This window comes from Pseudophryne corroboree, chromosome 1, assembly GCF_028390025.1.
Source record: "Pseudophryne corroboree isolate aPseCor3 chromosome 1, aPseCor3.hap2, whole genome shotgun sequence".
Lineage (NCBI taxonomy): Eukaryota > Metazoa > Chordata > Amphibia > Anura > Myobatrachidae > Pseudophryne > Pseudophryne corroboree.
The window spans coordinates 153534907-153561674 of record NC_086444.1 but is presented as its reverse complement, the minus strand read 5'-3'; the positions used below and the strand labels follow the sequence as shown (position 1 = coordinate 153561674).

Genomic DNA, 26768 nt, shown 5'->3' with positions numbered 1-26768 from the left:
AAGTCCCTCGTTGCAGTGATCCTGTTGCCAGCAGGACTCACTGTAAAATAAAAAACCTAAGCTAAACTTTTCTAAGCAGCTCTTTAGGAGAGCCACCTAGATTGCACCCTTCTCGGCCGGGCACAAAAATCTAACTGAGGCTTGGAGGAGGGTCATAGGGGGAGGAGCCAGTGCACACCACCTGATCCTAAAGCTTTACTTTTTGTGCCCTGTCTCCTGCGGAGCCGCTATTCCCCCTGGAACCCCAGCATCCACTAGGACGATAGAGAAATATATTTAGCATTCATGTCTGGTCTCAATTATTATAGGTCGGATATCCTTTATCCGGATACCAGAAAAACTAATTTATTCCGAAAACCGGAATATTTTGGCCCTGTAGTGACGTCATGATGTGGCTGGCGTCATGATGTCACTGGAGTCCGCGGCCAATCACAGACAGGTGGGGGAGTAGCTTTGCAGCAATTCCCTCACCGCCACTGCAGCCAGGACCTGCCATGGACCCCCGACCAATGTGCCGGACCCGCCGCGGACCCCCACCCTCCCTTCCCGCCAACGCACCGGACTCCTGCACCCAAGCCGAGCCAAACTGCAGACGGAAATGAAGAGCAGAAGTTTGCATCTGCCAGTGAGTGAAGTTAGGCAGAGCATGGGCGTTCCTTGCTAAATACAGAGTAGGGGCAATTGTGTTTCTACTTTTGTAGATCAGTGCAAAAATATATACATATATATCTATATCTATATATTTCTCTGACGTCCTAGTGGATGCTGGGAACTCCGTAAGGACCATGGGGAATAGCGGCTCCGCAGGAGACTGGGCACAAAAGTAAAAGCTTTAGGACTACCTGGTGTGCACTGGCTCCTCCCCCTATGACCCTCCTCCAAGCCTCAGTTAGATTTTTGTGCCCGGCCGAGAAGGGTGCACACTAGGGGCTCTCCTGAGCTTCTTAGTGAAAGTTTAGTTTTAGGTTTTTATTTTCAGTGAGACCTGCTGGCAACAGGCTCACTGCATCGAGGGACTAAGGGGAGAAGAAGCGAACTCACCTGCGTGCAGAGTGGATTGGGCTTCTTAGGCTACTGGACACCATTAGCTCCAGAGGGACCGAACACAGGCCCAGCCTCGGAGCTCGGTCCCAGAGCCGCGCCGCCGGCCCCCTTACAGAGCCAGAAGCAAGAAGAGGTCCGGAAAAATCGGCGGCAGAAGACATCAGTCTTCAACAAGGTAGCGCACAGCACTGCAGCTGTGCGCCATTGTTACTCAGGCACACTTCACACTCCGGTCACTGAGGGTGCAGGGCGCTAGGGGGGGGCGCCCTGAGCAGCAATGTAAAACACCTTGGCTGGCATAAATACACCACATATAACCCCCAGGGCTATATGGATGTATTTTAACCCCTGCCAGAACTCACCATAAAAGCGGGAGAAAAGGCCGCCGAGAAGGGGGCGGAGCCTATCTCCTCAGCACACGGGCGCCATTTTCCATCACAGCTCCGCTGGAAGGACGTCTCCCTGACTCTCCCCTGCAGTCCTGCACTACAGAAAATGGTAAAAAAGAGAGGGGGGCACTAATTTGGCGCAGTTTTAATACTAACAGCAGCTATAAAGGGAAAAGCACATTTTATAGTGGTATTCCTGTATATATATAGCGCTCTGGTGTGTGCTGGCATACTCTCCCTCTGTCTCCCCAAAGGGCTAGTGGGGTCCTGTCCTCTATCAGAGCATTCCCTGTGTGTGTGCGGTGTGTCGGTACGATTGTGTCGACATGTTTGAGGAGGAAAATGAGATGGAGGCGGAGCAATTGCCTATTATACAGTTGTCACCCCCTAGGGAGTCGACACCTGAGTGGATGAGCTTATGGAAGGAATTGCGTGACAGTGTCAGCTCTTTACGACAGACTGTTGACGACATGAGACAGCCGGCTACTCAGCTTGTGCCTGTCCAGGGGTCTCAAACGCCATCAGGGGCTTTAAAACGCCCGTTACCTCAAATGGCAGACACAGACACGGATACTGACTCCAGTGTCGATGATGAGGAGACAAACGTGACTTCCACTAGGGCCACACGTTACATGATTGAAGCAATGAAAAATGTATTGCATATCTCTGATAATACAAGTACCACTAAAAAGGGTATTATGTTTGGTGAGAAAAAACTGCCTGTAGTTTTTCCTGTATCCGAGGAATTAAATGAAGTGTGTGATGAGGCGTGGGTTTCCCCCGATAAAAAACTGATAATTCCTAAAAGGTTATTGGCATCGTACCCTTTCCCGCCAGAGGATAGGGCACGTTGGGAAACACCCCCTAGGGTGGATAAAGCGCTCACACGCTTGTCTAAACAGGTTGCACTACCCTCTCCTGATACGGCCGCCCTAAAGGAACCTGCCGATAGAAAGCTGGAGAATATCCTAAAATGTATATACTCTCACACGGGTGTTATACTGCGACCAGCAATCGCCTCAGCCTGGATGTGCAGTGCGGGCCTGGCGTGGTCGGATTCCCTGACTGAAAATATTGATACCCTAGATAGGGACAGTATATTACTGACTATAGAGCATTTGAAGGATGCATTTCTATATATGCGTGATGCACAGAGGTATATTTGCCGTCTGGCATCAAGAGTTAGCGCGCTGTCCATTTCTGCAAGAAGAGGTTTATGGACGCGGCAGTGGTCAGGTGATGCGGATTCTAAAAGGCACATGGAAGTATTGCCTTATAAGGGGGAGGAGTTATTTGGGGTAGGTCTATCAGACCTGGTAGCCACGGCAACTGCTGGAAAATCCACATTTTTACCCCAGGTAGCTTCTCAACCTAAGAAGACGCCGTATTATCAGGCGCAGTCCTTTCGGCCCCATAAGGGCAAGCGGGCAAAAGTCGCCTCATTTCTGCCCCGTGGCAGAGGGAGAGGAAAAAGGCTGCAGCAAACAGCCAGTTCCCAGGAACAAAAGCCCTCTCCCGCCTCCGCAAAGTCCTCAGCATGACGCTGGGGCTTTACAAGCGGACTCAGGCACGGTGGGGGCCCGTCTCAAGAAGTTCAGTGCGCAGTGGGCCCACTCGCAAGTGGACCCCTGGATCCTTCAGGTGGTATCTCAGGGGTACAAATTGGAATTCGAGACGTCTCCCCCTCGCCGTTTCCTAAAGTCTGCTTTACCGACGTCTCCCTCAGACAGGGAGGCAGTATTGGAAGCCATTCACAAGCTGTATTCCCAGCAGGTGATAATCAAGGTACCCCTCCTGCAACAGGGAAAGGGGTACTATTCCACACTATTTGTGGTACCGAAGCCGGACGGCTCGGTGAGACCAATTTTAAACCTAAAATCCTTGAACACTTACATACAAAGGTTCAAATTCAAGATGGAGTCACTCAGAGCAGTGATTGCAAACCTGAAAGAAGGGGACTATATGGTGTCTCTGGACATCAAAGATGCTTACCTACATGTCCCAATTTACCCTTCTCACCAAGGGTACCTCAGGTTTGTGGTACAGAACTGTCACTATCAGTTTCAGACGCTGCCGTTTGGATTGTCCACGGCACCCCGGGTCTTTACCAAGGTAATGGCCGAAATGATGATACTCCTTCGAAGGAAGGGAGTTTTAGTTATCCCTTACTTGGACGATCTCCTGATAAGGGCAAGATCCAGGGAACAGTTGGAAGTCGGAGTAGCACTATCTCAGATAGTGCTGCGCCAGCACGGTTGGATTCTCAATATTCCAAAATCGCAGCTGATCCCGACGACACGACTTCTATTCCTAGGGATGATCCTGGACACAGTCCAGAAAAAGGTGTTTCTCCCGGAGGAGAAAGCCAGGGAGTTATCCGAACTAGTCAGAAATCTCCTAAAACCAGGCCAAGTCTCAGTGCATCAATGCACAAGGGTCCTGGGAAAGATGGTGGCTTCTTACGAAGCAATCCCATTCGGCAGATTCCACGCAAGAACCTTCCAGTGGGATCTGCTAGACAAATGGTCCGAGTCGCATCTTCAGATGCATCAGCGGATAATCTTGTCACCAAGGACAAGGGTGTCTCTCCTGTGGTGGTTGCAGAGTGCTCATCTTCTAGAGGGCCGCAGATTCGGCATTCAGGACTGGGTCCTGATGACCACGGATGCCAGCCTGAGAGGCTGGGGAGCAGTCACACAGGGAAGAAATTTCCATGGCTTGTGGTCAAGCCTGGAGACATCACTTCACATAAATATCCTGGAGCTAAGGGCCATCTACAATGCTCTAAGCCTAGCAAGACCTCTGCTTCAAGGTCAGCCGGTGCTGATCCAGTCAGACAACATCACGGCAGTCGCCCACGTAAACAGACAGGGCGGCACAAGAAGCAGGAGGGCAATGGCAGAAGTTGCAAGGATTCTTCGCTGGGCGGAAAATCATGTGATAGCACTGTCAGCAGTGTTCATTCCGGGAGTGGACAACTGGGAAGCAGACTTCCTCAGCAGACACGACCTCCACCCGGGAGAGTGGGGACTTCACCCAGAAGTCTTCCACATGATTGTGAACCGTTGGGAAAAACCAAAGGTGGACATGATTGCGTCCCGCCTCAACAAAAAACTAGACAGGTATTGCGCCAGGTCAAGGGACCCTCAGGCAATAGCTGTGGACGCTCTGGTAACACCGTGGGTGTACCAATCAGTGTATGTGTTCCCTCCTCTGCCTCTCATACCCAAGGTACTGAGAATCATAAGAAGGAGAGGAGTAAGGACTATACTCGTGGCTCCGGATTGGCCAAGAAGGACTTGGTACCCGGAACTTCAAGAGATGCTCACAGAGGACCCGTGGCCTCTACCTCTAAGAAAGGACCTGCTCCAGCAGGGACCCTGTCTGTTCCAAGACTTACCGCGGCTGCGTTTGACGGCATGGCGGTTGAACGCCGGATCCTGAAGGAAAAAGGCATTCCGGATGAAGTCATCCCTACCCTGATCAAAGCCAGGAAGGATGTAACCGTACAGCATTATCACCGTATTTGGCGTAAATATGTTGCGTGGTGCGAGGCCAGGAAGGCCCCTACAGAGGAATTTCAACTGGGTCGTTTCCTGCATTTCCTGCAAACAGGACTGTCTATGGGCCTAAAATTAGGGTCCATTAAGGTTCAAATTTCGGCCCTGTCGATTTTCTTCCAGAAAGAACTGGCTTCAGTTCCTGAAGTTCAGACGTTTGTCAAGGGGGTACTGCATATACAGCCTCCTTTTGTGCCTCCAGTGGCACCTTGGGATCTCAATGTAGTTTTGGGGTTCCTAAAATCACATTGGTTTGAACCACTCACCACTGTGGACTTAAAATATCTCACATGGAAAGTGGTAATGCTGTTAGCCCTGGCTTCAGCCAGGCGTGTCTCAGAATTGGCGGCTTTATCCTATAAAAGCCCTTACCTAATTTTTCATATGGACAGGGCAGAATTGAGGACTCGTCCTCAATTTCTCCCTAAGGTGGTTTCAGCGTTTCACTTGAACCAGCCTATTGTGGTACCTGCGGCTACTAGGGACTTGGAGGACTCCAAGTTGCAGGACGTAGTCAGGGCCCTGAAAATATATGTTTCCAGGACGGCTGGAGTCAGAAAATCTGACTCGCTGTTTATCCTGTATGCACCCAACAAGCTGGGTGCTCCTGCTTCTAAGCAGACTATTGCTCGTTGGATTTGTAGTACAATTCAGCTTGCACATTCTGTGGCAGGCATGCCACAGCCAAAATCTGTAAAAGCCCATTCCACAAGGAAGGTGGGCTCATCTTGGGCGGCTGCCCGAGGGGTCTCGGCTTTACAACTTTGCCGAGCAGCTACTTGGTCAGGGGCAAACACGTTTGCTAAATTCTACAAATTTGATACCCTGGCTGAGGAGGACCTTGAGTTCTCTCATTCGGTGCTGCAGAGTCATCCGCACTCTCCCGCCCGTTTGGGAGCTTTGGTATAATCCCCATGGTCCTTACGGAGTTCCCAGCATCCACTAGGACGTCAGAGAAAATAAGAATTTACTTACCGATAATTCTATTTCTCGTAGTCCGTAGTGGATGCTGGGCGCCCATCCCAAGTGCGGATTGTCTGCAATACTTGTACATAGTTATTGTTACAAAAATCGTGTTATTATTGTTGGGAGCCATCTTTTCAGAGGCTCCTCTGTTATCATGCTGTTAACTGGGTTCAGATCACAGGTTGTACGGTGTGATTGGTGTGGCTGGTATGAGTCTTACCCGGGATTCAAAATCCTTCCTTATTGTGTACGCTCGTCCGGGCACAGTATCCTAACTGAGGCTTGGAGGAGGGTCATAGGGGGAGGAGCCAGTGCACACCAGGTAGTCCTAAAGCTTTTACTTTTGTGCCCAGTCTCCTGCGGAGCCGCTATTCCCCATGGTCCTTACGGAGTTCCCAGCATCCACTACGGACTACGAGAAATAGAATTATCGGTAAGTAAATTCTTATTATATATTGTATATTTATTGTTTTGCAGAGTGATGTTATTGAAATACTGTAAAGAAATAAAGGATGCGCTTTTAGTTCTGTTCCTGCTTTGCAGAAGGGTTCACAGCCACTGTGACAAAAGTATCTCTTTTGTACTAAGTTTGAGTTGGTGGAGATCATGTCCTCCTCCCATCCCATAAATGAAGCACCTTCTAAATGTTCTTCTATGGAAAAAATATATTTCCAGACTTACTGGGCTGCATACGTATTGGAACAGGGGAGACAAGCCTCACCATACCCAATCTGATTGCTTTACTTTATGCTGCGGACCTACTGTGCATGCGCAGACATTAGACCAGTGGTTCCCAAAGTTTTTTGAATCATGACGCCCTAGAGTATCAGAATTTTTTTCACGGCACCCCTAGGCCAAAAGTTTACTATTGAGAAATTTAGAAAGAAATATAAAATGAAATATTAATTGTGTTTATATGTCATCCTTAGGTTCAGTTGTGTGGTAAGGGACAAAATTTGTTTCTGTTTGTCCACATATTTTATGCTTGGAAGCCACAAACACTAGTTTTGACTATTACATTGACCATATATAATTTGAATTGGTCCAGGACCACCAACCCAGGGCACCCCTGCAAGTGTCCCGAGGCACCCCAGGAAGCCATGGCACACAGTTTGAGAACCACTGCATTAGACATCACCTGCACAGTTATTATACAGCTTTTATCAAGGCGGGATCCAGATGATCCACTCATAGCTCCCACCCTGTCTGAGGTTGTACATAGAGGGTAATGAGACTTGGCTCTTCCCTCTTACAAGGTACATTTTCAGCTGAACCCAGTGGGAAATGGTTGGGTTGGGGGGTGTTTGGGTACAAGGTGGTATGTGAGAAGGACTGAAGGGGAAGCTGAGTGGGAAGAAGGAGGAATGAACATATGAAGTGGGAGATGAGAAGGGCACAGGGCTGGTACCACAGGATGGACCAACCCAGAGTAACTGGACGATAAAGTTATACCGAAAAAGAACATACCATTAAATGCAAGATGACTGATTGTAGTTGTTAACTAGACAACAAGCTAGACAAACAGTATAAATCAACCTATTGCAATCTATAAACAGAAAAAGAAAGGATACAGTCACCTCCATATTAAATGTATACAGTGAAACATACAATAATATATAATAATATAATTCAATAATTAAATAACAGGTATTGAGCAATGTATGAACACTATAAAGAGAAAGAAGTAAATGACAGGGTTGTAACACTCAGCTAAACCCCACTAACAGAGTCCCTTTGTCAGTGCGATGGTCAGTATACTGTAGCTTGTGATAACCCTACTCTTCTTTTGTATCGTCCTGATCTTCACAGGGAGGTGAGTATTATTCCTGTATTAATGCACTGCGGACAATGATAACTTTACTGTAAATAACTCTTTACTTTATTTTCTGATAAATGAGATTCGAAGATACCCTTAATATGTGTCTGTTTTTCACAACCTCAATACTAGTAGCAATTAGCTTAACAGTATGTCTCAACAGTTAATTATACAATGAAGAATTAACTATAGTTTTATTTCACAGACACTGGTGGTCTCAGTAGTTTCTGTTCCAGAGAAGTGAAACACTTTCAGAATAAATGTAACAAATTTACTAACACTCAACAGTAGCAGCGAGGTATACTTGCAATTAGCAATTGACACGTAAAGAATATGATATGAAGCAGGCCCTAGCAATATATACCGGTATATCTATATTGGAGACAATACCAAGCACTATCACCTCCCCATGTAGTCTACACTGCGCAGTTTACGATGGGCACAACGTTGGTGCACATGAAGTTCCTGGTAAGTAATAGCATTAAACGTAACCCACAGTCAGCGTAAACTCTTTGTATATTGCAACGGTTAACCCTCTGTGCAGCTTTCTATCAGATGCGATGAAATTAAACTTCGGATTATGCGATATTAGCTGCTGCTAGCCCGATGCGGGTAACTCCCGCTCTCCCCTGTCGATTCACTCACTTCTCCTGCAGTGTGCTGCTCCGGGCGGGAGTGCCGCCTACCAATCTCCGCCTCTGTACCTCACTCTGCCACTGTTACTCTTGCCTGATGCCGCCCAGTCTCCTCCTCCGCTCCCAGTTAGTAGATGGAGCACTCTGATTCTTAGCACTTGAAGTCCCGCCCTGGGTCCACCTTTCGGGGCAGAATCCGCCTGTACCTCGGTCACTGCTGGGGATCTCTCCTACGGGCTGCTGCTTCCATGCTTCGATCACCAGCCGCCACCGGAGACTGGCTGCGAGCAGGTGCTTCAGAAGGGGATAATAATCAAACTCTTATCCTCGCTCACTGGAGCTGAACAGCGCTGCCGGTCCCTTTTCTCTGTCACTGCGTCACCACCGCGCGCGCCAACCGTCCTCTCCAGCCCCTACACAACTCTTCTGTTGGGGTCCCCGGATCCTTCCCGCTGGGCCACGAGCTGTTTTTTAAGCATATGGAAGATTGTCCTGGATCGTCCCCACGCGCAGCTTTGCCCAGACTGTCACCATGCTTCGCAGCTTAGGGCAGCAGAATAGGTTATATACTTTAAACCAGTTGTGGCCAATGCGTGGCTCTTGAGCCACATGCGGCTCTTTCTTCATTCAAATGTGGCTCCCAACACTCAAAGTCACGTGACCACAAGAGATCTGTAAACCGCTGCACTCCAGCCAGACATGCAGCAGCACTACGTAGACTGAGAACATGGGGGAGCTGGCTGGAGTGACGCAGGCGGGTGCTGGCTGGAGTGACACATGGGGGAAGTGAAGTGTATTATATGAATCTGGCGTTTCAATAATAAGAATTTACTTACCGATAATTCTATTTCTCGGAGTCCGTAGTGGATGCTGGGGTTCCTGAAAGGACCATGGGGAATAGCGGCTCCGCAGGAGACAGGGCACAAAAGTAAAGCTTTTACAGGTCAGGTGGTGTGTACTGGCTCCTCCCCCTATGACCCTCCTCCAGACTCCAGTTAGGTACTGTGCCCGGACGAGCGTACACAATAAGGGAGGATTTTGAATCCCGGGTAAGACTCATACCAGCCACACCAATCACACCGTACAACTTGTGATCTAAACCCAGTTAACAGTATGATAACAGAGGAGCCTCTGAAAGATGGCTTCCTAAACAATAACCCGAATTAGTTAACAATAACTATGTACAAGTATTGCAGATAATCCGCACTTGGGATGGGCGCCCAGCATCCACTACGGACTCCGAGAAATAGAATTATCGGTAAGTAAATTCTTATTTTCTCTATCGTCCTAAGTGGATGCTGGGGTTCCTGAAAGGACCATGGGGATTATACCAAAGCTCCCAAACGGGCGGGAGAGTGCGGATGACTCTGCAGCACCGAATGAGAGAACTCCAGGTCCTCCTTTGCCAGGGTATCAAATTTGTAAAAATTTACAAACGTGTTCTCCCCTGACCACGTAGCTGCTCGGCAGAGTTGTAATGCCGAGACCCCTCGGGCAGGCGCCCAAGATGAGCCCACCTTCCTTGCGGAATGGGCCTTAACAGATTTAGGCTGTGGCAGGCCTGCCACAGAATGTACAAGTTGAATTTTGTTACAAATCCAACGAGCAATCGACTGCTTAGAAGCAGGTGCACCCAACTTGTTGGGTGCATACAGTATAAACAGCGAGTCAGATTTTCTGACTCCAGCCGTCCTTTAAATGTATATTTTTAAGGCTCTGACAACGTCCAACAACTTGGAGTCCTTCAAGTCGTCTGTAGCCGCAGGCACTACAATAGGCTGGTTCAGGTGAAACGCTGATACCACCTTAGGGAGAAAATGCGGACGCGTCCGCCGCTCTGCCCTATGTCGAATGGAAAATTAAATAAGGGCTTTTATAAAACAAAGCCGCCAGTTCAGATACTCTCCCGGCCGAAGCCAGGGCCAGTAACATAGTCACTTTCCATGTGAGATATTTCAAATCCACATTCTTTAGTGGTTCAAACCAATTGGATTTGAGGAAATCTAAAACTACATTTAGATCCCACGGTGCCACCTTAGGCACCACAGGAGGCTGTATATGCAGTACTCCTTTGATAAAAATCTGGACCTCAGGGACTGAGGCCAATTCTTTTTGGAAGAATATTGATATGGCCGAAATTTGAACCTTAATAGATCCCAATTTGAGACCCATAGACAATCCTGATTGCAGGAAATGTAGGAAAACGACCCAGTTGAAATTCCTCCATCGGAGCACTCCGCTGCTCGCACCACGCAACATATTTTCGCCAAATACGGCGATAATGCTTCGCGGTGACTTCCTTCCTTGCCTTTATCAAGGTAGGAATGACTTCTTCCGGAATGCCTTTTCCTTTTAGGATCTGGCATTCAAACGCCATGCCGTCAAACGCAGCCGCGGTAAGTCTTGAAAAAGACAAGGACCCTGCTGAAGCAGGTCCCTTCTCAGAAGTAGAGGCCACGGATCGTCCGTGACCATCTCTTGAAGTTCCGGGTACCAAGTCCTTCTTGGCCAATCCGGAGCCACTAGTCTTACTCCTCTTTGCCGTATAATCCTCAATACCTTTGGTATGAGAGGCAGAGGAGGAAACACATATACCGACTGGTACACCCAAGGTGTTACCAGCGCGTCCACAGCTATTGCCTGCGGATCTCTTGACCTGGCGCAATATCTGTCCAGTGTTTTGTTGAGGCGAGACGCCATCATGTCCACCATTGGTTTTACCCAACGGTTTAATAGCATGTGGAAAACTTCTGGATGAAGTCCCCACTCTCCCGGGTGAAGGTCGTGTCTGCTGAGGAAGTCTGCTTCCCAGTTGTCCACGCCCGGGATGAATACTGCTGACAGTGCTATCACGTGATTCTCCGCCCAGCGAAGGATCCTGGCAGCTTCTGCCATTGCCCTCCTGCTTCTTGTGCCGCCCTGTCTGTTTACATGGGCGACTGCCGTGATGTTGTCCGACTGGATCAACACCGGTCTTCCTTGAAGCAGAGGTTCCGCCTGGCTTAGAGCATTGTAGATTGCTCTTAGTTCCAGAATGCTTATGTGAAGAGACTTTTTCAGGCTCGACCACACTCCCTGGAAATTTCTTCCCTGTGTGACTGCTCCCCAGCCTCTCAGGCTGGCATCCGTGGTCACCAGGATCCAATCCTGCATGCCGAATCTGCGGCCCTCCAATAGATGAGCCTCCTGCAACCACCACAGAAGGGATACCCTTGTCCTCGGCGACAGGGTTATCCGCAGGTGCATCTGAAGATGCGACCCTGACCATTTGTCCAACAGATCCCTTTGCATGGAATCTGCCGAAAGGGATTGCTTCGTAAGAAGCTACCATTTTTTCCCAGGACTCTTGTGCATTGATGTACAGACACCTTTCCTGGTTTTAGGAGGTTCCTGACCAGGTCAGATAACTCCTTGGCTTTTTCTTCGGGAAGAAAAACCTTTTTCTGAACTGTGTCCAGAATCATCCCCAGGAACAGCAGACGAGTTGTCGGCATTAATTGGGATTTTGGAATATTCAGAATCCATCCGTGCTGCTTTAGCACCTCTTGAGATAGTGCTAAACCCATCTCTAGCTGTTCTCTGGACCTTGCCCTTATTAGGAGATCGTCCAAGTATGGGATAATTAATACGCCTTTTCTTCGAAGAAGAAATATTATCTCGGCCATTACCTTTGTAAAGACCCGAGGTGCCGTGGACAAACCAAACGGCAGCGTCTGAAACTGATAGTGACAGTTTTGTACAACGAACCTGAGGTACCCCTGGTGTGAGGGGTAATTGGAACGTGGAGATACGCATCCTTGATGTCCAAGGATACCATAAAGTCCCCTTCTTCCAGGTTCGCTATCACTGCTCTGAGTGACTCCATCTTGAACTTGAACTTCTTTATGTACAGGTTCAAGGACTTCAGATTTAGAATAGGCCTTACCGAGCCATCCGGCTTCGGTACCACAAAAAGAGTGGAATAATACCCCTTCCCTTGTTGTAGAAGAGGTACCTTGACTATCACCTGCTGAGAATACAGCTTGTGAATGGCTTCCAAAACCGTCTCCCTTTCTGAGGGGGACGTTGGTAAAGCAGACTTCAGGAAACGGCGAGGTGGCTCTGTCTCTAATTTCAACCTGTACCCCTGAGATATTATCTGCAGGATCCAGGGATTTACCTGCGAGTGAGCCCACTGCGCGCTGTAATTCTTGAGACGACCGCCTACCGCCCCCGAGTCCGCTTGCGAAGCCCCAGCGTCATGCTGAGGCTTTTGTAGAAGCCGGGGAGGGCTTCTGTTCCTGGGAAGGAGCTGCCTGTTGCTGTCTCTTCCCTCGTCCTCTGCCTCGTGGCAGATATGAATAGCCCTTTGCTCTCTTATTTTTAAAGGAACGAAAGGGCTGCGGTTGAAAGGTCGGTGCCTTTTTCTGTTGGGGAGTGACTTGAGGTAGAAAGGTGGATTTCCCGGCCGTAGCCGTGGCCACCAAATCCGATAGACCGACCCCAAATAACTCCTCTACGCATCGCCTGTCCACTGTCGTGTCCATAAAGCTCTTCTGGCCGAAATGGACATAGCACTTACCCGTGATGCCAGTGTGCAGATATCTCCCTGTGCATCACGCATATAAAGAAATGCATCCTTTATTTGTTCTAACGACAGTAAAATATTGTCCCTGTCCAGGGTATCAATATTTTCGATCAGGGACTCTGACCAAACTACCCCAGCACTGCACATCCAGGCAGTCGCAATAGCTGGTCGTAGTATAACACCTGCATGTGTGTATATACCTTTTTGGATATTTTCCATCCTCCTATCTGATGGATCTTTAAGTGCGGCCGTCTCAGGAGAGGGTAACGCCACTTGTTTTGATAAGCGTGTTAGCGCTTTGTCCACCCTAGGAGGTGTTTCCCAGCGCTCCCTAACCTCTGGCGGGAAAGGGTATAAAGCCAATAACTTCTTTGAAATTAGCAGTTTTTTATCGGGGCACCCCACGCTTCATCACACACGTCATTTAATTCTTCTGATTCGGTAAAAACTACTGGTAGTTTTTTTCACACCCCACATAATACCCTGTTTAGTGGTACCTGTAGTATCAGCTAAATGTAACATCTCCTTTATTGCCAAAATCATATAACGTGTGGCCCTACTGGAAAATACGGTTGATTCGTCACCTTCACCACCGGAATCAGTGCCTGTGTCTGGGTCTGTGTCGACCGACTGAGGCAAGGGGCGTTTTACAGCCCCTGACGGTGTTTGAGGCGCCTGGACAGGCACTAATTGAGTGTCCGGCCGCCTCATGTCGGCAAACGACTGCTTAAGCGAGTTGACGCTATCCCGTAATTCCACAAATAAAGGCATCCATTCTGGTGTCGACCCCCTAGGAGGTGACATCCTCATATTTGGCAATTGCTCCGCCTCCACACCAATAACGTCCTCATACATGTCGACACACACGTACCGACACACAGCAGACACACAGGGAATGCTCTATACGAAGACAGGACCCACTAGCCCTTTGGGGAGACAGAGGGAGAGTCTGCCAGCACACACCAAAAAGCGCTATATATGACAGGGATAGCCTTATGATTAAGTGCTCCCTTATAGCTGCTTTTATATTAATATATATTGCCATTTATTTTGCCCCCCCTCTCTGTTATACCCTGTTTCTGTAGTGCAGTGCAGGGGAGAGACCTGGGAGCCTTCCTGACCAGCGGAGCTGTGACAGAAAATGGCGCCGTGTGCTGAGGAGATAGGCCCCGCCCCTTTTTCGGCGGGCTCGTCTCCCGCTATTTAGTACATTTAGGCAGGGGTAAATATCTCCATATAGCCTCTGGGGCTATATGTGAGGTATTTTTAGCCTTTTTAAAGGTTTTCATTTGCCTCCCAGGGCGCCCCCCTCCCAGCGCCCTGCACCCTCAGTGACTGCCGTGTGAAGTGTGCTGAGAGGAAAATGGCGCACAGCTGCAGTGCTGTGCGCTACCTTAAGAAGACTGCAGGAGTCTTCAGCCGCCGATTCTGGACCTCTTCTTGCTTCAGCATCTGTGAGGGGGCCGGCGGCGTGGCTCCGGTGACCATCCAGGCTGTACCTGTGATCGTCCCTCTGGAGCTTCATGTCCAGTAGCCAAGAAGCCAATCCATCCTGCACGCAGGTGAGTTCACTTCTTCTCCCCTCTGTCCCTCGTTGCAGTGATCCTGTTGCCAGCAGGAATCACTGTAAAATAAAAAACCTAAGCTAAACTCTCTAAGCAGCTCTTTATGAGAGCCACCTAGAATTGCACCCTTCTCGGCCGGGCACAAAAATCTAACTGGAGTCTGGAGGAGGGTCATAGGGGGAGGAGCCAGTACACACCACCTGACCTGTAAAAGCTTTACTTTTGTGCCCTGTCTCCTGCGGAGCCGCTATTCCCCATGGTCCTTTCAGGAACCCCAGCATCCACTTAGGACGATAGAGAAATATTTTATACGGATCTGGCTTTTTCAATTATTTGATGTAGAAGTGGCTCTTTCATTGTATTTTATGTTGGATCTGGCTTTTTTTAATGTATTTTATACCAGGGGCGTGGCCTAGCAGGCACAAGATCACACCCCATTTATGCAAGTGCGCCTTCGGCTCGAAGTCGGTTCTTTGATGTACCTAACAAGATTTCGTGGCTCTTTGTCTCTGACTGGTTGGCCACCCCTGCTTTAAACCATAACGTAATGACTCTCCCTATTCCACCCCCTCCTCTCCTGTATCAGGGGTAAATATAACAGTGGGGCACCACAGGGTTCTTACTTATACAGACTATTTACCAAAAAGTGGTCTACAGAAACCGCTTATTTTCGAAGGTGTGCTTTTACCCATGAGGGGCCAAGGAATTAAGATTGTTAATCCATCTCATTTCACTTCTAGCTAGCTTGGTATCGTTATTATTAATTCAATCATCTTGAATAGCAGCTATGCCCCAGAAATGCTTAATATTTTTGATAGAGCTATTATGTTTCTCCTTAAAATATAATGATAGTGGATGATTATAAAGTCCTTATTTGCTATTCTGGACATGTTCTGAAAGTCTGACCTTCAATGACTGAGTCGTTTTTACACAATAAACAGGACCACGCATACATTATATAATATATGTAACATATCTGTATTCCATGCAATAGCATTTAAATCTTATGACTGTGACCATCCAGTAAATTAGCTTTTTCCACAATCACAGGACCTACAGTACACATACTGCAATCTCCACACATAAAGAAACCTTTATGTCTAGGCATATATAGTACTTCTCTACACTGTGAAATGTATTTCTGACTAAAGAGTTTTAACATTGGTTGTTCTGATAACATTTTCTAGAGAGCAGGATCTTTTTATAACAGGTTCCAGTTTTTCTTAAAAATGGACTGTGTCCTTATGTTGCTTGATGTCTCAAAGGCTAACTCAAAACGCTGATCATGTGTCTTTGAGCTCTCTTTGATGTCTATGTTTGTCTTTCCATCATCCTTACCTCATCAATTGCTCTATGCACAATTTGAGACCTATAGCCTTTTTCCAATAATGTATTTTTCATATTTGTGAAATTCTTCATAAAAAGAGATTTATTAGAGCAGTTTTGCAAAGTCTCATAAATTGCAGTTTAGGAAGATTTGAAACAATCGATTGAGGACCATAAGGATATGTCCAATCGTTAGATCTGTCCAATCATTGTGGGCATTATTTCTGTCACATCCAATTTGTCATATATTGACTATCACCTGCAACCATAGCTGCAGCAACTTCATGACGTCACACACAGCTGCTACGACCCAAAATATGGCGGCCCTCCGACTGCTAGGCTGCGTAGGCAGGGGGCTACCTTGATCATGCGAGTGCATCTCTGTATAGCGATGCCCTCGCATGTGAGCTGGGGGGGTGCAGAACCCAGCATGCGGGGCAGCCTTTCCCTGTGCTGGGCGACCCCCCGTATGTTAAAAAAAAAAGTAATAGTTTTGCGATTTTTTCACAAAACTTCAACTGAATCTGAATTAAGCCCAGAAGCAAGACCGCATAGTGAAGCATATACACCTGTCAGTAGCTGTATCAGTTGTGGATGCCAGCACTAGCTAGCATTGTGATTGGAGGATTGTGGATTCACATCTGAAGCTGAGGGTGAGTTTTTTTTTTTTGCATTGCTCATGCACATGTTATATGATGTGTGTGTATTTAAGCAGTGTTTTCAAAAGAATAGTGCATAGCCTCCAACTGTACCGATTTAGCCGGTACAGTACCGTTTTTTAACGGTCTGTACCGGTTAAAAACTTTTGTACCGATTGTACCGTTTTTTTTCTGCAGCCAGCGCTCACTGACAGGCGGCGTTCCGTGGTTCCTGGATCAGTCTCTCCTCCGTCTGTGCACTGAGCGATCGGCGCTGACGTAATGATGTCATCACGCTAGCGCCAGTCCAGACGGAGAAGTCAGGAAGTACAGGGTAGGCGGCGCCAGGCGGTGAGTGTCAGGCGCCGGGGTGGTCCTGGTGCGCACCGATAGGAGGCTGCCTTCTCCTGCTGTGCTCCACCTCATCTCCCTAAATAACCAATAAATTTGAACTTGCCCGGCGATCCCCTGTATGCGCGCATGTGACGTCACGCAGCACTCGCACTAGCCTGCTCTCTCTCTCCTTCTGTACCTGCCGTTGATGAGCGTTATGCACAAGTGCTCCTCCTAGGACGAATGGCCCAAACTGACACTGCATAATTGCATCTCACCAGGAGGACCTGTCAATCACAAATTGTAAGTGACTTGCTCAATGTAATGCTGTAGGGGATGTGTGTATATAACATATATATATATATATATATATATATATATGTATATATATATATGTGTGTATATATATGTATGTGTATATATGTGTATATATATATATGTATATATATATATATATATGTGTGTGTGTATATATATATATATATATATATATATATATATATGTGTGTGTGTATATATATATGTATGTATGCATATATATATATATATATATATGTGTGTGTATATATATATATATATATATATATATATATATATAGAATCCAACGCAGACCCGGCACTCCAAAATCCCCAGTGCAAAAGAAGAACGGCGGCACTCGTCAGACTTAGGGGTATATTCAATTAGCAGCGATAACGAACTTTTCACGTGAAAAGTCTGGTTTTCGCGCGAAAAAACTGACTTTTCCCGCAAAACGCAATTACAGCCTATTCAATTTTCTGTGAAAATTTATCGGTGATCATTTTTTCACTAATTTCACTTCACCTGCTCTGAAGCAGGTGAAAAGTTGGAAAAAGTCACTATTTTAAGGTAAAAATGTTTGGATATGGTCCAGAACTCCTGGGACACCCCCCTTAATGACTAATTAGGCACGTTGAAGTTTTTAATTATTTTTAATTGGCCAATAATTACATGTCATTTTTGGGGTGAAAAAGTTCAAAGTGATGGAAATTGGGGTTCAAGGTATGGGACAGGTATATTGGGGTGCTTTATGAGTGGGACAGATGTTTTTAGGCTTGCAGGTGGGAGTAATCGGTCTTTTTCCACTTTTTTTAAAGTACCCAAAATGACCCAAATATATACTTATACCCATTTTCATGTACCCCAAATTTAATGAGAGCATTTATTTTGCTCAAAAAAACTTGCTTTCTATCATTTTTTCTCTATCGTCCTAGTGGATGCTGGGGTTCCTGAAAGGACCATGGGGAATAGCGGCTCCGCAGGAGACAGGGCACAAAAAGTAAAGCTTTAGGATCAGGTGGTGTGCACTGGCTCCTCCCCCTATGACCCTCCTCCAAGCCTCAGTTAGATTTTTGTGCCCGGCCGAGAAGGGTGCAATCTAGGTGGCTCTCCTAAAGAGCTGCTTAGAAAAGTTTAGCTTAGGTTTTTTATTTTACAGTGAGTCCTGCTGGCAACAGGATCACTGCAACGAGGGACTTAGGGGAGAAGAAGTGAACTCACCTGCGTGCAGGATGGATTGGCTTCTTTGGCTACTGGACATTAGCTCCAGAGGGACGATCACAGGTACAGCCTGGATGGTCACCGGAGCCTCGCCGCCGGCCCCCTTGCAGATGCTGAAACAAGAAGAAGGTCCAGAATCGGCGGCATGAAGACTCCTCAGTCTTCTTAAGGTAGCGCACAGCACTGCAGCTGTGCGCCATTTCCTCTCAGCACACTTCACACGGCAGTCACTGAGGGTGCAGGGCGCTGGGAGGGGGGCGCCCTGGGAGGCAATGAAAACCTTTTTTGGCTAAAAATACCTCACATATAGCCTCCGGGGGCTATATGGAGATATTTAACCCCTGCCAGAATCCGTTAAGAGCGGGAGACGAGGCCGCCGAAAAAGGGGCGGGGCCTATCTCCTCAGCACACAGCGCCATTTTCCCTCACAGAAAGGCTGGAGGGAAGGCTCCCAGGCTCTCCCCTGCACTGCACTACAGAAACAGGGTTAAAACAGAGAGGGGGGGGCACTAATTTGGCGTTAGAAATATATAAAAAAGATGCTATAAGGGAAAACACTTATATAAGGTTGTCCCTATATAATTATAGCGTTTTTGGTGTGTGCTGGCAAACTCTCCCTCTGTCTCTCCAAAGGGCTAGTAGGTCCTGTCCTCTATCAGAGCATTCCCTGTGTGTGTGCTGTGTGTCGGTACGTGTGTGTCGACATGTATGAGGACGATGTTGGTGAAGAGGCGGAGCAATTGCCTGTAATGGTGATGTCACTCTCTAGGGAGTCGACACCGGAATGGATGGCTTATTTAGGGAATTACGTGATAATGTCAACACGCGCCAAGTCGGTTGACGACATGAGACGGCCGACAAACAATTAGTACCGGTCCAGACGTCTCAAAAACACCGTCAGGGGTTTTAAAACGCCTGTTTACTTTAGTCGGTCGACACAGACACAGACAGGGACACTGAATCCAGTGTCGACGGTGAATAAACAAACGTATTCCTTATTAGGGCCACACGTTAAGGGCAATGAAGGAGGTGTTACATATTTCTGATACTACAAGTACCACAAAAGAGGGTATTATGTGAAAAAACTACCGTAGTTTTTCCTGAATCAGATAAATTAAATGAAGTGTGTGATGAGGCGTGGGTTCCCCCCGATAGAAAATTATGGGCGGTATACCCTTTCCCGCCAGAAGTTAGGGCGCGTTGGGAAACACCCCTTAGGGTGGATAAGGCGCTCACACGCTTATCAAAACAAGTGGCGGTACCGTCTATAGATAGGGCCGCCCTCAAGGAGCCAGCTGACAGGAGGCTGGAAAATATCATAAAAAGTATATACACACATACTGGTGTTATACTGCGACCAGCGATCGCCTCAGCCTGGATGTGCAGAGCTGGGGTGGCTTGGTCGGATTCCCTGACTAAAAATATTGATACCCTTGACAGGGACAGTATTTTATTGACTATAGAGCATTTAAAGGATGCATTTTCTATATATGCGAGATGCACAGAGGGATATTTGCACTCTGGCATCAAGAGTAAGTGCGATGTCCATATCTGCCAGAAGATGTTTATGGACACGACAGTGGTCAGGTGATGCAGATTCCAAACGGCACAAAGGTGTATTGCCGTATAAAGGAAGAGGAGTTATTTGGGGTCGGTCCATCGGACCTGGTGGCCACGGCAACTGCTGGAAAATCCACCGTTTTTTACCCTAAGTCATATCTCTGCAGAAAAAGACACCGTCTTTTCAGCCTCAGTCCTTTCGTCCCTATAAGAGTCATATCTGCCCAGGGATAGAGGAAAGGGAAGAAGACTGCAGCAGGCAGCCCATTCCCAGGAACAGAAGCGTTCCACCGCTTCTGCCAAGCTCTCAGCATGACGCTGGGACCGTACAGGACCCCTGGATCCTACATGTAGTATCCCAGGGGTACAGATTGGAATGTCGAGACGTTTCCCCTTCGCAGGCTCCTGAAGTCTGGTTTACCAAGGTCTCCCTCCGACAAGGAGGCAGTATGGGAAACAATTCACAAGCTGTATTCCCAGCAGGTGATAATCAAATTACCCCTCCTACAACAAGAAAAGGGGTATTATTCCACATTATATTGTGGTACTGAAGCCAGAAGGCTAGGTGAGACCTATTCTAAATCTAAAAAAATTTGAACACTTACAAAGGTTCAAATCAAGATGGAGTCACTCAGAGCAGTGATAACGAACCAGGAAGAAGGGGACTATATAGTGTCCCGAGACATCAGGGATGCTTACCTCCATGTCCAAAATTTGCCCTTCTCACTAAGGGTACCTCAGGTTCGTGGTACAGAACTGTCACTATCAGTTTCAGACGCTGCCGTTTGGATTGTCCACGGCACCCCGGGTCTTTACCAAGGTAATGGCCGAAATGATGATTCTTCTTCGAAGAAAAGGCGTCTTAATTATCCCTTACTTGGACGATCTCCTGATAAGGGCAAAGTCCAGGGAACAGTTGGAGGTCGGAGTAGCACTATCTCGGATACTGCTACAACAGCACGGGTGGATTCTAAATATTCCAAAATCGCAGCTGATCCCGACGACAAGTCTGCTGTGCCTAGGGATGATTCTGGACACAGTCCAGAAAAAGGTGTTTCTCCCGGAAGAGAAAGCCAGGGAGTTATCCGAGCTAGTCAGGAACCTCCTAAAATCAGTGCATCATTGCACAAGGGTCCTGGTAAAGATGGTGACTTCCTACGAAGCAATTCCATTCGGCAGATTTCACGCAAGAATTTTTCAGTGGGATCTGCTGGACAAATGGTCCGGATCGCATCTTCAGATGCATCAGCGGATAACCCTATATCCAAGGACAAGGGTGTCTCTCCTGTGGTGGTTACAGAGTGCTCATCTTCTAGAGGGCCGCAGATTCGGCATTCAGGATTGGATGCTGGTGACCACGGAGGCCAGCCCGAGAGGCTGGGGAGCAGTCACACAAGGAAAAAACTTCCAGGGAGTGTGATCAAGTCTGGAGACTTTTCTCCACATAAATATACTGGAGCTAAGGGTAAATTTATAATACTCTAAGCTTAGCAAGACCTCTGCTTCAAGGTCAGCCGGTATTGATCCAGTGGGAAAAACATCACGGCAGTCGCCCACGTAAATAGACAGGGCGGCACAAGAAGCAGGAGGGCAATGGCAAAAACTGCAAGGACTTTTCGCTGGGCGGAAAATCATGTGATAGCACTGTCAGCAGTGTTTCATTCCGGGAATGGAAACTGGGAAGCAGACTTCCTCAGCAGGCACGACCTCCACCCGGCAGAGTGGAAACTTCATCGGGAAGTTTTCCACATGATTGTAAACCGTTGGGAAATACCAAAGGTGGACATGATGGCGTCCCGTCTGAACAAAAAACGGGACAGGTATTGCGCCAGGTTAAGAGACCCTCAGGCAATAGCTGTGGACGTTCTGGTAACACCATGGATGTACCAGTCGGTGTATGTGTTCCATCCTCTGCTTTTCATACCTAAGGTACTGAGAATTATAAGACGTAGAGGAGTAAGAACTATACTCATGGCTCCGGATTGGCCAAGAAGGACTTGGTACCCGGAACTTCAAGAGATGCTCACAGAGGACTTATGGCCTCTGCCGCTAAGAAGGGACTTGTTTCAGCAAGTACCATGTCTGTTCCAAGACTTACCGCAGCTGCGTTTGACGGCATGGCGGTGGAACGCCGGATCCTAAGGGAAAAAGGCATTCCGGAAGAGGTCATTCCTACCCTGGTCAAAGCCAGAAAGGAGGTGACCGCACAACATTATCACCACATGTGGCGAAAATATGTTGAGTGGTGTGAGGCCAGGAAGGCCCCACGAAGAAATTTCAACTCGGTCGATTCCTGCATTTCCTGCAAACAGGAGTGTCTATGGGCCTCAAATTGGGGTCCATTAAGGTTCAAATTTCGGCCCTGTCGATTTTTCTTCCAGAAAGAATTGGCTTCAGTTCCTGAAGTCCAGAAGTTTGTCAAGGGAGTATTGCATATACAACCCCCTTTTGTGCCTCCAGTGGCACTGTGGGATCTCAACGTAGTTCTGGGATTCCTCAAAACACATTGGTTTAAAACCAGTCAAATCTGTGGATTTGAAGCATCTCACATGAAAAGTGAACATGCTCTTGGACCTTGCCTGGATCAGGCGAGTGTCAAATTGGTGGTTTTTTTTCTCAAAAAAGCCCATATCTGTTTGTCCATTCGGACAGGGCAGAGCTGCGGACTCGTCCCCAGTTCTCTCCCTAAGGTGGTGTCAGTGTTTCACCTGAACTAGCTTATTGTGGTGTCTTGCGCCTACTAGGGACTTGGAGGACTCCAAGTTGCTAGATGTGGTCAGGGCCCTGAAAATATAGGTTCCAGGACGGCTGGAGTCAGGAAAACTGACTTGCTGTTATCCTGTATGCACCCAACAAACTGGGTGCTCTTGCTTTTAAGCAGACTTTTGCTAGTTGGATGTGTAATACAATTCAGCTTGCACATTCTGTGGCAGGCCTGCCACAGCCAAAATATGTAAATGCCCATTCCACAAGGAAGGTGGGCTCATCTTGGGCGGCTGCCCGAGGGGTCTCGGCTTTACAACTTTGCCGAGCGGCTATTTAGTCAGGGGCTTTGGTATAATCCCCATGGTCCTTTCAGGAACCCCAGCATCCACTAGGACGATAGAGAAAATAAGAATTTACTTACCGATAATTCTATTTCTCGGAGTCCGTAGTGGATGCTGGGCGCCCATCCCAAGTGCGGATTATCTGCATTACTTGTACATAGTTACAAAAATCGGGTTATTATTTGTTGTGAGCCATCTTTTCAGAGGCTCCGCTGTTATCATACTGTTAACTGGGTTCAGATCACAGGTTGTACAGTGTGATTGGTGTGGCTGGTATGAGTCTTACCCGGGATTCATAAATCCTTCCTTATTGTGTACGCTCGTCCGGGCACAGTATCCTAACTGAGGCTTGGAGGAGGGTCATAGGGGGAGGAGCCAGTGCACACCACCTGATCCTAAAGCTTTACTTTTTGTGCCCTGTCTCCTGCGGAGCCGCTATTCCCCATGGTCCTTTCAGGAACCCCAGCATCCACTACGGACTCCGAGAAATAGAATTATCGGTAAGTAAATTCTTATTTTTGCATTTAAAAAAAAAAAATGCATATAACAGCCATTTCACACAATTTAAGTCCCCAAAAACTCTCTAATGTGATCTCTAATACACTTCTCTTCTGTTTTCCTATGTCAGTTTAGCATTTTTTGGGGTACAGGATGATTTCCCCATTTTCACCTGCACTTTTCACTGCAAGAATTTTCACGTGAAACCCGTTTGGAATTAAATAGGTCGAAAAACGGAGCGTTTTCGCTGCAATTTTCGCCCGATTGCCGCGAAAAATTTTCAGGTGAAAAATTTGCCACAAATTTGCGGATAATTTAATACCCTAGTTAGTATCAAGGTGAAGAAAAGTCCATTTATTATGCCGTGAAGCCGACATGTTTCGGGGTAAAACCCCGTCCTCAGGGCCAAACACAAGTGAAGCAATCTATAACAAAACACATATATATATCAAACCTAATTAGACATTTAGGGGGTAATTCCAAGTTGATCGCAGCAGGATTTTTGATAGCAACTGGGCAAAACCATGTGCACTGCAGGGGAGGCAGATATAACATGTGCAGAGAGAGTTAGATTTGGGTGTGGTGTGTTCAATCTGCAATCTAATTTGCAGTGTAAAAATAAAGCAGCCAGTATTTACCCTGCACAGAAACAATATAGCCCACCCAAATCTAACTGTTTCTGCACATGTTATATCTGCCTCCCCTGCAGTGCACATGCTTTTGCCCAGTTGCTATCAAAAATCCTGCTGCGATCAACTTGGAATTACCCCCTAAGTGCGTTATCATACTCACCTGCTCAGCGTCGTGCCCGCCCGTCCATTGCCACGCGGAAGTAGTAGCTGGCAATGAACGGGCGGGCACGACGCTGAGCAGGTGAGTATGATAAAGCACTTAGGGGTATATGCAATTCACGGCGAATCGCGGCAAATTATCGCCATTTTTTAATTCGACACAATTCGACAGGTGAATTCCGGCAGGTGGCTGCCGGAATTCACCATATTCAATGAAAAATGGATTCGACATTCCCGCGGGCGAAAAACGGCCGATTTGCCGGATTTTGCCGCGATTTTAAAAAACGGGAAAAAGCTGGAAAAAATGGCGTGGGGTCCCCCCTCCAAAGCATAACCAGCCTCGGGCTCTTCGAGCTGGTCCTGGTTCTAAAAATGCGGGGGAAAATTTGACAGAGGATCCCCCGTATTTTTAAAACCAGCACCGGGCTCTGCGCCTGATGCTGGTGCAAAAAATACGGGGGACAAAAAGAGTAGGGGTCCCCCGTATTTTTCACACCAGCATCGGGCTCCACTAGCTGGACAGATAATGCCACAGCCGGGGGTCACTTTTATACAGCGCCCTGCGGCCGTGGCATTAAATATCCAACTAGTCACCCCTGGCCGGGGTACCCTGGGGGAGTGGGGACCCCTTCAATCAAGGGGTCCCCCCCCCCAGCCACCCGAGGGCCAGGGGTGAAGCCCGAGGCTGTCCCCCCCATCCAATGGCTGCGGATGGGAGGCTGATAGCCTTGAGAAAAATGACAAGAATATTGTTTTTTCCAGTAGTACTACAAGTCCCAGCAAGCCTCCCCCGCAAGCTGGTACTTGGAGAACCACAAGTACCAGCATGCGGGAGAAAAACGGGCCCGCTGGTACCTGTAGTACTACTGGAAAAAAAATACCCAAATAAAAACAGGACACACACACCGTGACTTGTACAACTTTATTACATACTGCCGACACACACATACTTACCTATGTTGACACGAAGCAGTCGGTCCTCTTCTCCAAGTAAAATCCACGGATACCTGAAAATAAAAGATAATTATACTCACCTTCCAGCGTCCAGAGATACATCCACGTCCAGAAAATAATCGGGGGACCCCTACTCTTTTTGTCCCCCGTATTTTTTGCACCACCATCAGGCGCAGAGCCCGGTGCTGGTTTTAAAAATACGGGGGAACCCCTGTCAATTTTCCCCCCGCATATTTAGAACCAGGACCAGCTCGAAGAGCCCGAGGCTGGTTATGCTTTGGAGGGGGGACCCCACGCCATTTTTTTCAGGGATTTTACCATTCCATCCAAAAAAAAAAAAATATATATTTTTAAAAATATATAAATAATACTTGTGCCTCCAAAAAAGACAAACCAAGTACCTAATCCCTTCTAATATAAATAGATATGATATTACCAAGAAAAAAAACCTCAAAAAAAACATGTTTTAATTTTTTTTTATTAGTTTCACCCTCCAAAGTGTTGCGGATTGAAAATGACGAATTTTATGTCTAAAAGCACTGTTGTCGAATTTCCAAACTTCCATTGAATAGACTTTGGTCGAATTGCAGCATGTGTATCATTGCAAAAAAGTCGAATTTGTCAAAAGTCGAATTTCAAAAAGTCGAATTTTGAAAGTCCGTTTTTTTGTCGGAAAGTACTGAATTGCATTGTCGAATTTTTTTTTTTGGCGAAAAACTCCCGAAATTGTCGACCGCAATTGCATATACCCCTTAATGTCTAATTAGGTTTGGTATATATATGTGTTTTGTTATAGATTGCTTCACTTGTGTTTGGCCCTGAGGACGTGGTTTTACCCCGAAACATGTCGGCTTCACGGCACTAATAAATGGACTTTTCTTCACCTTGATACTAAGTCTGACGAGTGCCGCCGTTCTGCTTTTGCACTATATATATATATATATATATATATATATATGTGTGTGTGTATATATATATATATATATATATATATGTGTATATATATATATATATATATGTGTGTGTGTGTATATATATATATATATATATATATATATATATGTGTGTGTGTGTATATATATATATATATATATATATATGTATATTTCTCTAACGTCCTAGTGGATGCTGGGGACTCCGTCAGGACCATGGGGAATAGCGGCTCCGCAGGAGACAGGGCACATCTAAAGAAAGCTTTTAGGATCACATGGTGTGTACTGGCTCCTCCCCCCATGACCCTCCTCCAAGCCTCAGTTAGGTTTTTGTGCCCGTCCGAGCAGGGTGCAATCTAGGTGGCTCTCCTAAAGAGCTGCTTAGAAAAAGTTTTTTTAGGTTTTAAATCTCAGTGAGTCCTGCTGGCAACAGGCTCACTGCATCGAGGGACTTAGGGGAGAGATTTTCAACTCACCTGCGTGCAGGATGGATTGGAGTCTTAGGCTACTGGACATAGCTTCAGAGGGAGTCGGAACACAGGTCATCCTGGGGTTCGTCCCGGAGCCGCGCCGCCGACCCCCCTTACAGATGCTGAAGATCGGAGGTCCGGAAACAGGCGGCAGAAGA

The 26768-nt window shown here is 47.2% G+C and overlaps 1 protein-coding gene and 1 long non-coding RNA gene across 6 annotated transcripts in view; one reads left to right on the top strand and one right to left on the bottom strand.

Annotated features, from left to right (window-relative positions):
• Positions 1 to 16777, bottom strand: part of LOC135058002 (uncharacterized) — a 271949-nt gene extending 255172 nt beyond the window's left edge. For all 4 annotated transcript variants that reach the window (XR_010244522.1, XR_010244528.1, XR_010244534.1 and 1 more), the window contains exon 1: positions 16689 to 16777. This is a non-coding gene — a long non-coding RNA (uncharacterized LOC135058002). The remainder of the gene's footprint in view (positions 1 to 16688) is intronic.
• Positions 1 to 26768, top strand: part of PDE8B (phosphodiesterase 8B) — a 309750-nt gene that overhangs the window by 116812 nt on the left and 166170 nt on the right. The window contains exon 1 of one of the 2 annotated variants that reach the window (XM_063963664.1): positions 16834 to 17142. The exons of the other annotated variant lie outside the window; for it this stretch is intronic. The gene's annotated coding sequence lies outside the window, so the exon portion shown is untranslated. Of the gene's footprint in view, positions 1 to 16833; positions 17143 to 26768 lie in introns of those variants that run through there. 2 annotated transcript variants of the gene reach the window in all.